This window comes from Dendropsophus ebraccatus, unplaced genomic scaffold (assembly GCF_027789765.1).
Source record: "Dendropsophus ebraccatus isolate aDenEbr1 unplaced genomic scaffold, aDenEbr1.pat pat_scaffold_360_ctg1, whole genome shotgun sequence".
NCBI lineage: Eukaryota > Metazoa > Chordata > Amphibia > Anura > Hylidae > Dendropsophus > Dendropsophus ebraccatus.
In genome coordinates, this window is record NW_027209996.1 from 75,101 (window position 1) to 87,509 (window position 12,409).

A 12,409-nucleotide genomic window follows, 5' to 3' on the forward strand; every position below is an offset into this window, starting at 1 on the left:
TTAGTCTCCTATTTCTTCCCATATAATACTAAGGCCCCTTTGGCTCCATATAGTAGTTACACTCCTCTGTCTCCATATAGTAGTTATACCCCTTCGTGCCCCTATATAGTATTTAGGCCTCCTCTGTGCATCCATATAGTAGTTAAGCCTCACTTTGCCTCCATATAATACAGGCGACCCTTGTGACCTCACATATTACGACTCCCCCCTGTGCCCTCCTACAGTAGTTACACTCCCTCTGTGCCCCAATATAGTAGTTATGACCCACTGTCCCAATACTGTAGTTAAGACCCTACGTGCCCTAAATAGAAGTTAAGTTCCCTGCTGTGATCTTTATAGTATTCAGGCCCCTCCATGTAGCATCCCACTTGTAGATAATCCCACAGCAGTAGGTAGTATCCCCCTAGTATGTAGTATTTCACTATGTAGGCATCTCCCTGGTAGTTCCCCCCCCCCATTTTCCATCATCCTGGTAGTTAGCGCCACCCCCTCTCCTGATAGTTAGCGCCACCCCCTCGCTGGAGGTAAAAGTGGTCTCATGTGGCCAGAGGTATAATACTGCCTGTGGCCACAAGAGTATTTGGCAGGGCAGGGTGCCAATGGATCCTCTTTTTGTTAATCCCAGTGCTGTGGCCTCCTCTCGCACCTGATTTATCATGATTTGCAGGCTAGCAGGCGTAAATTATGGCATAAATCGAAACCAGCTCCAATACAGGTGTAGATTCTGCAAGAAGATGTGACCATGCCCCTCCCCCAGTGTCCCCCCACTAAACCCTTATATTCCTATGGAGGACACAGAGGGCGGGGCATGGTTACATGCACCTCTACGTCGGCCATCTTATGGACAGACTCACCACAATGCAGGGCAGCACAGCTTGGAGGAGGGGAGTCTGATTTTAGCTCTATGAGGTACACAGGGAGCTGCTGGCAGTAGGGCCTGTGAGTGCATTTACTAATACTGTACACTGAACTATTTTACTATAAACTCCTTGAAGCTAGTTAAGCCCTGCAATACACCGCCCACCAACACTCCTGAAAACAGTAACGCCTCTTTTATCATAATATAAAAGCCCCGCCTCTTAGTTGTCTTATCGCTGTTGGGAGATACAACCACGCGCCTAACAGTAATGGTAGCAGACACTCCTCTCCTTTCTGAGTGGTTTTTACAGCCTCGCCCCTGCATAGTAATAAACTATACTTACTATAGTTTCAAGACTGTGGTGCAGTAAAGGTTGTCACCTCCGCCCCAGGCTGTATGTGACGCTGAGTGGGTTTGATGTGGACCTTTAATACTGATAATGGCCTGTCACTGCCTATTGGATGCATCAGCCACACAACGTAAACTTTCCTCTTTATACATGTAGGCGAATATACAACATGTCCCCAATAAAGGACATGATGTACACAAGGATATCTCTGTAAACAATACATCACCTCATAAAGGAGATATAGTGTGGGTGGATTTAGCTTCATGACATTTACTCATCCATCCTCCACACAGTCTATATAGCTTTCAGTCCCCAAACTGGCTGCACAAAGCAATAGATGGTCGGTCCTGATCTTTGTGAATAGGATCTCAGTACAGTGAAGACTTCATGCGGCAGGATATAGTTACTCTGAATGGTACTGCTAAGAGGCAGCATTTACAGTTTACCCATACTAACTGTGCACATGACACAAGAATAGTGGCCAAAAAAGTGTAGCATTACCAGAAACAAAGTCTCCATAGCAATACCAGCTACAGCTTACCAATAATAGTATTAGTTCATATGGTGTTACCAGTGCACCCATAGCCGTACCAGCACAGTGCTCCAATGACAGTACCAGCACATTGTACTCATAGGCGTACCAGCACAGTACACCCATAACAGCACCAGCACAGTGTTCCAATGACAGTACCAGCACAGTGTTCTAATGACAGTACCAGCAGAATGCACTCATAGGTGTACCAGCACAGTGCACCCATAACAGCACCAGCACAGTGCACCAATAACAGTATCAGCACAGTACACCCACAGCTGTATCAGTACAGTGCATCAATAACACTACCAGAACAGTGCACACATAGGAGTACCAGCACAATGCACCCATAACAGCACCAGCAGAGTGGACCCATAACAGTAAAAGCACAGTGCACCAATAGCTGTACCAGCACAGTGCATCCATAACAGTACCAGCACAGTGCATCCATAACAGTACCAGCACAGTGCATCCATAACAGTACCAGCACAGTGCACCCATAACAGTACCAGCACAGTGCATCCATAACAGTACCAGCACAGTGCATCCATAACAGTACCAGCACAGTGCACCCATACAAGTACCAGCACAGTGCACCCATAACAGTACCAGCACATTGCATCCATAACAGTACCAGCACAGTGCACCCATAACAGTACCAGCACAGTGCACCCATAACAGTACCAGCACAGTGCATCCATAACAGTACCAGCACAGTGCATCAATAACACTACCAGAACAGTGCACACATAGGAGTACCAGCACAATGCACCCATAACAGCACCAGCAGAGTGCACCCATAACAGTAAAAGCACAGTGCACCAATAGCTGTACCAGCACAGTGCATCCATAACAGTACCAGCACAGTGCACCCATAACAGTACCAGCACAGTGCACCCATAACAGTACCAGCACAGTGCATCCATAACAGTACCAGCACAGTGCACCCATAACAGTACCAGCACAGTGCACCAATAACAGTACCAACACAGTGCACCCATAACAGTACCAGCACAGTGCACCCATAACAATAAAAGCACAGTGCACCAATAGCTGTACCAGCACAGTGCATCCATAACAGTACCAGCACAGTGCACCCATAACAGTACCAGCACAGTGCATCCATAACAGTACCAGCACAGTGCACCCATAACAGTACCAGCACAGTGCATCCATAACAGTACCAGCACAGTGCACCCATAACAGTACCAGCACAGTGCACCCATAACAATAAAAGCACAGTGCACCAATAGCTGTACCAGCACAGTGCATCCATGGCAGTACCAGCACAGTGCATCCATAACAGTACCAGCACAGTGCACCCATAACAGTAAAAGCACAGTGCACCAATAGCTGTACCAGCACAGTGCACCCATAACAGTACCAGCACAGTGCACCCATAGACTGTACCAGCACAGTGCACCCATAGACTGTACCAGCACAGTGCACCCATACCAGTAAAAGCACAGTGCACCAATAGCTGTATTAGCACAGTGCATCCATAACAGTACCAGCACAGTGCACCCATAGACTTTTCCAGTACAGTTCCTCAATAACAGTACTAGCACAGTGCACTGTGCTAGCCGGTATAGTGCACCCATAGCTGTACCAGCACAGTACATTCATAACACTACCAGAACAGTGAACCTTTAACAGTACCAGCACAGTGCACCCATAGCTGTACCAGTACAGTGCACTTATAAAAGTACTAGCACAATGCACCTACAGTCACACCAACACATCAATAACCCTACCAACAAAGTCTGCATCACTCAGTACCAGCATAGTGCACCATAGCCTTACCAGCACAGTGCATCCATAACACTACTTGCCCAATGCACCCATAGCTGTACAGCCACAGTGCCCCCATACCAGTACAAGCACAATGCACCCATACCAGTACTAGCACAGCGCCCCGATACCAGTACTAGCACAGTGCACCCATAACAGTACCAACACAGTGCATCAATAACACTACCATCAGTGTACCCATAGCTGAACCAGCACAGTTGGTCAATAAGACTACAAGCATAATGTCCTCATAACAGTACTAGCACAGTGTCCTCCTCATAATGCCAGCACAGTGACCCCATAGCAGTACCAGCCTCCATGGCAATTTAATTGGTTATCCCAGACAAGTCATCTGTCTAGAAATGGGCAGCAGATTGGGAGGAATCGTTTGCAATAAATGTATTTTGGTCGTTTTCAGGTCCTATAGGTCATCCACCATCACAGTAGTGACAGTGTTATAGTGATAAACAACTCATCTAAGATATCATGTAAGAGAAGCGTATTTCACTGCTGTAACCATAGAAGTTTGATGCTTTGAATGAATTTCCAATATAATAGAGAGCCTTTCTCACTAGGTGGTAACTTAAAGGGGTTATCCAGCGCTACAAAAACATGGCCACTTTTCTCCCTACTGTTGTCTCCAGTTCAGGTGCGGTTAAGCTCCATTTACTTCAATGGAACTGAGTTTTAAAACCCCACCCAAACTGGAGACAACAGTAGGGGGAAAAGTGGCCATGTTTTTGTAGCGCTGGATAACCCCTTTAAGATCCTGAGTGATGGAGGATACGCTGAGGAACCGCACCCCGACACAGATAAAGCCTACTGCTGACTCTAGACAGGGCCTGACAATTCTGGGATAACTGCACTGAACACCAGTATACTCACTCCTCTCACTCACTGGAAGCTGAGCTATGGGGAGCTGTTTGTGGAGTAGTAATATGGATTTGTTCCCCTGCTTGGTAATTTAGGGCTTGCATGCAGCTGCTCAGCCATGCACACCCATGTGTTGATGAGGTTTGGTCTCTGCAGTCATGGAGTCAGCAGTGCTGGTGACTTTTCTGCCTTAGACCCCTCAGCACCCTGTAACGTTACGCGGTTGTCGTAACGTAACCCTTCCACCGCTCACTATTCCAATACATGCATTGTAGATTGTGAACCTCAATGGGAACGGGGGCAATCTGAGCAATCTTTCCTTTGTTTTATTTGCCTTGTATCTCACCCATAGTGTGGAGCGAGATGGTGCAAAAAAAGCCTTTTATGATGTCTATAAGCTAAGACACGCCTCCATCTGTCACAAAGCAAAACTGCTGCAAATAGTGCAAATGCCTAATACACAGACGTGATAGAAGCAATGATACATCCCCTATACCTACGACCTGTAAGATTATGGCTATATTATAGACTATTGGTGATTATTATTACTCCGCCATCATGGTTACGGTGTATTCCTCATATATCAGCGCCTGGTGAGGACTTTATGCCCCCCCCCCCCCCCCTTTCTCCAGTGATTGTTATGGCTGAGCCCCCATCCTCCACATGCCCAGCTCTGGGGCTCCACCAGCACTGTAATAACATATTACAGTCTCCTCTCAGGATTTTCCCTCCTCCCTTTGCTGCCTCAAGGGAAAAACACGGCTCAGTCACCATGACGTCACTGTTGTCATGACACCCGCAGAAGAAGACTCAGGCCAAGCCCAGCGCAATTCATCCTCCCGGAGTCTCCATGACAACGGGCGGGTTGCGGGGCGGGGCTCCCACGGAGTAAGCGCCATCTCCACCGGCCCAGAGCAAGGACGCGCGCAGGCAGCAACTGGATCCAGGGGCGTGGCTAAGAGGAGAGTTGAAATAAAAAAAATAAGCGGGATGTTACATTAGCCCCTCCCGCATAGGCGGGGCGTAAGGACATTGCAGCCATAGCGCTATAGAAATAGCAAGGCTTTAACCACGCCCCTTAGTGTCGATCCCGCCCATTGGTTGGTTTTCCTCCCACATGCCATTGTTTCTGTTAGGGGGGCGTGTCTGTGAGAGGTGGCACCGCCTTTTGTCGTGATTGGCCCAGGCGCTCCTGCGGTCCAGCCCCTTGGGTGTGGCTCTGTCGTGTTGTGACGCAGCTCCGCCCGGCTTGTACTGCTCGGCTCTGGTGAGGGAAGCGCAAAATGGCGGACGGAGAGCTGAACGTGGATAGTCTGATCAGCCGCCTGCTGGAGGGTGAGTGACCCGGGCGAGCGAAGGAGGGGGCGGGGACCCGAGGGAGCACGGGGATAAGGCCCGGGTGTGCGGGAGCGGAGGGCGGCTGTGAGCGGATAGCAGTGGGAGGAGGGCGGGGAGAGGATCCCGGACGAGAGGCCCGGGGCACCCGAGCTCCGTCACCTCCGCGCTCAGCGGTCTCCGGCCGGGGCTGTTACCATGGAGACCAGTGAAGGGAAGGAGGAGGGGCGGGGCAGTTAGGGCAGAAAGTGAGAGGTCAGGTGGCCTGGGGTAATAGAGCAATAGCAAAGACTGAGGTGGAGGGGACCCCGATAGTTTCTGGGGGGCAGCAGGCTGTGAGGTCACGTGACGGCGCCTCCTCTATTGTGTCGCCTCCTGTCAGAGGTTGGCGCTGGGGAGAGGGCAGAGAGCACACGGGGGGCTATCACCTATAGGAAGGAGGTGCTGACAGACGCTGTGGTGCAGTACAAGGTGCAGCTAATACCTATTGTAATGCTGTACCCCAGACTCCTTACTACAAAGTACTCACACCCCCATCATCTCTAGGTCACTAATACAGTGAGTGCAGCATTAGAGATGGTGGGAGTATCTATCACAGGTGGATAAGTACTCACACCCCCATTATCTCTAGGTCACTAATACAGTGAGTGCAGCATTAGAGATGGTGGGAGTATCTGTCACAGGTGGATAAGTACTCACACCCCCATCATCTCTAGGTCACTAATACAGTGAGTGCAGCATTAGAGATGGTGGGAGTATCTATCACAGGTGGATAAGTGCTCACACCCCCATCATCTCTAGGTCACTAATACAGTGAGTGCAGCATTAGAGATGGTGGGAGTATCTATCACAGGTGGATAAGTACTCACACCCCCATCATCTCTAGGTCACTAATACAGTGAGTGCAGCATTAGAGATGGTGGGAGTATCTATCACAGGTGGATAAGTACTCACACCCCCATCATCTCTAGGTCACTAATACAGTGAGGTGCAGCATTAGAGATGGTGGGAGTATCTATCACAGGTGGATAAGTACTCACACCCCCATCATCTCTAGGTCACTAATACAGTGAGTGCAGCATTAGAGATGGTGGGAGTATCTATCACAGGTGGATAAGTACTCACACCCCCATCATCTCTAGGTCACTAATACAGTGAGTGCAGCATTAGAGATGGTGGGAGTATCTGTCACAGGTGGATAAGTACTCACACCCCCATCATCTCTAGGTCACTAATACAGTGAGTGCAGCATTAGAGATGGTGGGACCATCTATCACAGGTGGATAAGTACTCACACCCCCATTATCTCTAGGTCACTAATACAGTGAGTGCAGCATTAGAGATGGTGGGAGTATCTGTCACAGGTGGATAAGTACTCACACCCCCATCATCTCTAGGTCACTAATACAGTGAGTGCAGCATTAGAGATGGTGGGAGTATCTATCACAGGTGGATAAGTGCTCACACCCCCATCATCTCTAGGTCACTAATACAGTGAGTGCAGCATTAGAGATGGTGGGAGTATCTATCACAGGTGGATAAGTACTCACACCCCCATTATCTCTAGGTCACTAATACAGTGAGTGCAGCATTAGAGATGGTGGGAGTATCTATCACAGGTGGATAAGTACTCACACCCCCATCATCTCTAGGTCACTAATACAGTGAGTGCAGCATTAGAGATGGTGGGAGTATCTGTCACAGGTGGATAAGTACTCACACCCCCATCATCTCTAGGTCACTAATACAGTGAGTGCAGCATTAGAGATGGTGGGAGTATCCGTCACAGGTGGATAAGTACTCACACCCCCATCATCTCTAGGTCACTAATACAGTGAGTGCAGCATTAGAGATGGTGGGAGTATCTATCACAGGTGGATAAGTACTCACACCCCCATTATCTCTAGGTCACTAATACAGTGAGTGCAGCATTAGAGATGGTGGGAGTATCTATCACAGGTGGATAAGTACTCACACCCCCATCATCTCTAGCTCACTAATACAGTGAGTGCAGCATTAGAGATGGTGGGAGTATCCGTCACAGGTGGATAAGTACTCACACCCCCATCATCTCTAGGTCACTAATACAGTGAGTGCAGCATTAGAGATGGTGGGAGTATCCGTCACAGGTGGATAAGTACTCACACCCCCATCATCTCTAGGTCACTAATACAGTGAGTGCAGCATTAGAGATGGTGGGAGTATCTATCACAGGTGGATAAGTACTCACACCCCCATTATCTCTAGTACTACAGTTATTGTCCATATTATAGCTGCAGACTCCTAAGTATTCCCACCCCCATCATCTCTAGTACTGCACTCACTATCATTGTATCACAGGTGCCTTACTAACCTAATACAGTAAGAATAGTGAGCACTGTGCTGGGGATGATGGGGGGTGTGAGTACTTATGTGTTATACACAGTGAGGGTAGAGAGTGCAGTACAGGGATGATATGGGGGGGTGTGAGTAGTTATCTGTTATATACAGTGAGGGGGTAGAGAGTGCTGGGATGATGGGGGTGTGAGTACTTATCAGTCTAAAGCCTCGGCCGATGGTTATTTATATAGTATAGCCTTTTGCCTGTAGGATGATGGGGGTGTGAATATTTCTAGTCTCAGCTTCTGGTGTTAGTTACACTGCACATTGTTGACCTTTGGCTGTTGAGCTTACAGTCTAAGCAGAGGGATGAGATTGTGTGTGTGTGTGTGTGTGGGGGGGGGGGGGGGACACCTCTAATTTGTTATTGGTTCCATCATTCCCTGCTGTGTTCTGGGTGTCAGGCTCTTGCCCGCAGAGCTTGCTCTCAGGGTTGTGGTAACGGCAGATGTCAACAATACACAAAGGTCTTGGCTACAGAAGGAGGGAGGTGCCAGGCCCAGATCAGAAATGGTGGCCCCGGAGGAGGAGCAGTGACTGATGTACAGTAACAGGAGGGCAGCGAGGAGTCGGCAGAAATTTGTCTCTTGGGGGGGGGGGGGGGCATTTTTCTTCGTACCTTAGTGAACCAAAGGGAACACTGTTCCTGCACTGGGCTGGGTACAGTCGCATGCAGCAGCAGAGATTTCTGCGACTGCTGTAAAAGTGCATATATTCTCTACAAAAACCATCCCATTCAGGTGAACAGAATTTGCTTTCTGTTGCAGAAATATTGCGATTAAAATGCTGCGTGTGAATTACACTGTACAGAGGACAGGTGCAGGCCCTGAAGCTTGTGCTGCATGATGTAGAAACATGTCCGCGATCATTATATAAGTGTTCACTAAACCATGCCTCCACGGCTATTGCAAAACTACAACCCCCAGCATGCTGCCGGAGCCTGATACTTTATAACCGTAGGGGAATCGCAGGTTGGGAGTTGTAGGTTTACAACAACTAAAGAGCCACTGGCTTTCAGGGCATGCTGGGAGTCGTGGTTGTGTAACAAGATACACAGGTTGACAAGCACTGGGTTACATTGTGTATGCTTGGTTACTCCAGTCACCTGTAGTTTACAGACGGGGGAGGGGCAGTGCCTGATGAAGCAGGGGGTGCTGACAGCTGGGCTATTCAGTGTCCAGACGTCTGTTTAGCCATGTAAACTTTCTGTACCCCTCACGGCTGCTTAGTGTAGCTCCCTCTTATCTGTTGCTGTGGGCCTGGATACTTTGGTGTGGTCACGATCTGTAGTCTGGTGGTCTGTTATCATGGTGGTCCTTCTGGTCAGTCAGCAGTGCTGTGGTGGACGGTCAGATGCCAGTCTGCTGGATGACCTAGCACAGCAGGTGTATAACATAGATGGTACGACCTATCGGTGCTGAGCAGCTGTGGTGTCTGCTGTGCTTTGCTGCATAGCATTTTGGGGTTGTGAAGATGCGGAATGACTTCTCCAGACCCCCTCAGTCCTTATGACTGGAGCTCACCGGTGTGCAAGAGCTGGGAGGTTCCTCCGCACAATGCCTCCATACATAGTTACACTGAGACTGTGCTGTAACATTGGGCCCCAGGCGTCTACTGCGCGGCAGGAATCGCTTACATGGCAACTTGCTCATTTTAGGGGTTACCTGCCTGGCTGTTATATTGGGGTCACTGAGACATTGTCCCCGAGAGCTGTTGTGGTTGACAGAAGGTGGGGAAGTGTCCTGTCTACATAGGGAAGATTGTAGCAAGGACTTGGCCAGGGTGGAGTATTCTGTTGGGAGTATACAGCTGTACTGAAGTAACAGGCTGTATATTGGAGCTCTGCTGCTCCAGGTGATCTCCACAGGTTGGGACTTCCGCCTTTTCGCCCAGGTTAGGACTTCCGCCATGTACAATGTACATTCTACCAAATAAGAATGGGTTCACACTACGGAATTCCACGCGGATAAGTTCCAGCGGATCCTGTCGTGAGCGGGGATGAGCAACGGAATCCGTAGTCAGTCTCATTACTTGGTGACACGGCTGCATTGCTGACAACTGTACGCCCCGACACTATGATCAATGGCTGTGTGACCAGTTGTGAGAATTGAGCTTCCTAGCAAGCACGGACACTACAACTCCCATCATGTTCTGGGGACTGCAGACATCAGTCTGATCCATTTTTTTTTTTTTTTTATTGACAATGTATCCTAGATACAGAGGGTAATGCGAGGAGCTCGGGAGCCATGGACCATGGTGTTCACAGGGTGTGCGCTGGGTGTGTTTCTTTGCTCAGTGACTGTTTAGTATGAGTAACACAGTGGCTGACTGTATACCTTGGTCATCTTTGATGCCTCCAATGAGTGTTCCCCAGCCTATGCCCCTCCAGCTATGGTAGAAATACTACTCCCATCATGCTCCAAGGACCTGCACGTCTTCAGCTCATGCAAAACTACCATCTTGCCTTGGTAGCCTGTGGATCTACAACTCCCATCATTCAAAAACCTATGGCCTTCCAGCTGCCCTGATGTCCTGTGGCTCTTCAGTTGTGGCATACAGTGTCACCTGTGGATATTCATCTTAGAAAAACTACAACCGCTATCTTGGGAACCCATACCTTGCAGTGCCGCTTCTAATGCTTTGTCTATTGGTCTCAGAGTAAAAATCTATAGGACCCTTGTGGCGTGTGCCCGGGACCCCCCCTATGACCGAGGAGCTTGCACTCATTGTGGACATCACCAGTTACGTCACCACTACATAGAGATGCATATATTTGTGCATTCATTGATTTCAAATTAGAGTCAACAGGATGACGGATGAAAATATAACAGGACTAATGCCGCCAGGACCTTAAGGACGAGCATAGAAAGCTATTGATCTTCAATCCTTTGCACCGACTGCAGTTTGGAAGGAAGTGACGTCTCTGGAGAGCTCGGGGCCGAATGTTCTCAGAAGGAGACGCTTCTACTATATTTGGCCATAGTTTGGAGAGAGCTGAGATTCCCTCACGTTTCACATCTCTGAGGTTTCATGTATTTGTCAGCCGTTCCCCCTCAGTGTGTCTTTTCTGCAATGAGATTCATGGTGGTAATGCTGTGAGAGCGACTTTCTATTGTTTGTCCATCGAAAAGTAGAAAAATGTTCCTCAAAGTGAATGTGATGTAACTTAGTGATATGATAGAGCACAGAACTGAAGCTAATAGGATTTGTTGTGTTTTGGTGATATTCAAAGAAATCTCATTCTATCCGCCCCACATCTTGTTACTGGAGGTTTAGGTTCTAGGCAGGGATAGGGAACCTTTGGCCCTCCAGCTGTTGCAAAACTGCAATTCCCATCAAGCTAAAGCTTTGGCTGTCCAGGCATGATGGGATTTGTAGTTTTGCAACAGCCGGAGGGAAGAAGGTTTTAGGGGTAGGTACTGCAACTGTTACAAAACTACAACTTCCATCATTTCCACCTGGAGAGCAAAGGACTGTCAGGGTATGTTGAGAATTGTATTACAACCACTGGGCACCCCAAGGTAGTTAGGTTTGATTGGAGTTGGGGACCACTGTTCTAGGGGAAGGTGACTAAAGCTAGCCATGCATGATCCTACGAGATCTGTGTCACAGTGCATATAGACTTATGCTAAGTTTACACGGAGCGATAATTGGCCCGATCACACGATTAACAATTTCGAAGTAACAATTTTTTTTTTTATACCGATCCGATCGCCACCCCCGCTTATCTGATCGCCGCCGCCTGGGCCACGAGCATACGTTACCTGCCCCGCGTAGCAGGTCTTCAAATCCCGGCTCCCCTCTTCAGCGCATTGATTGGCTGAAGAGATGAGCCGGGAATTTCAAACTGCTCCTCTTTAGCCAATCGGTGCTCCTCTTCAGCACTGATTGGCTGAAGGGGAGCCGTTTTGAATTTCCCGGCTCCCCTCTTCAGCCAATCAGTGCTGCCTTGCATGAGCAGAAAGCAGCTGCGGCTCCGGAGGACTCAATTACTATGGTGTGTATGTAATTCCAGATTTCTTCTGTAGTGGTGGCTGCTGCCAGATCTTACCTTCTCCATGTGAGGTTTGCTGATCTGTCAATGGCTACGCAGCAACTTTGGCTAAGTGGATTTGCATTGCATCTTCAAAAAGTGAATGGGGTGGTACTGCCTATAGCAGGTGACCACTGTCTCCCGTCTTGCTATCTGCACAGACTTAGGGCCCTATTACACAACAAATTAACTGACTGATATTTTTTGTTTTAAGCCAAAGCCAGGAATGGATTTGAAAAGAGGAGAAATCTTTCCTTT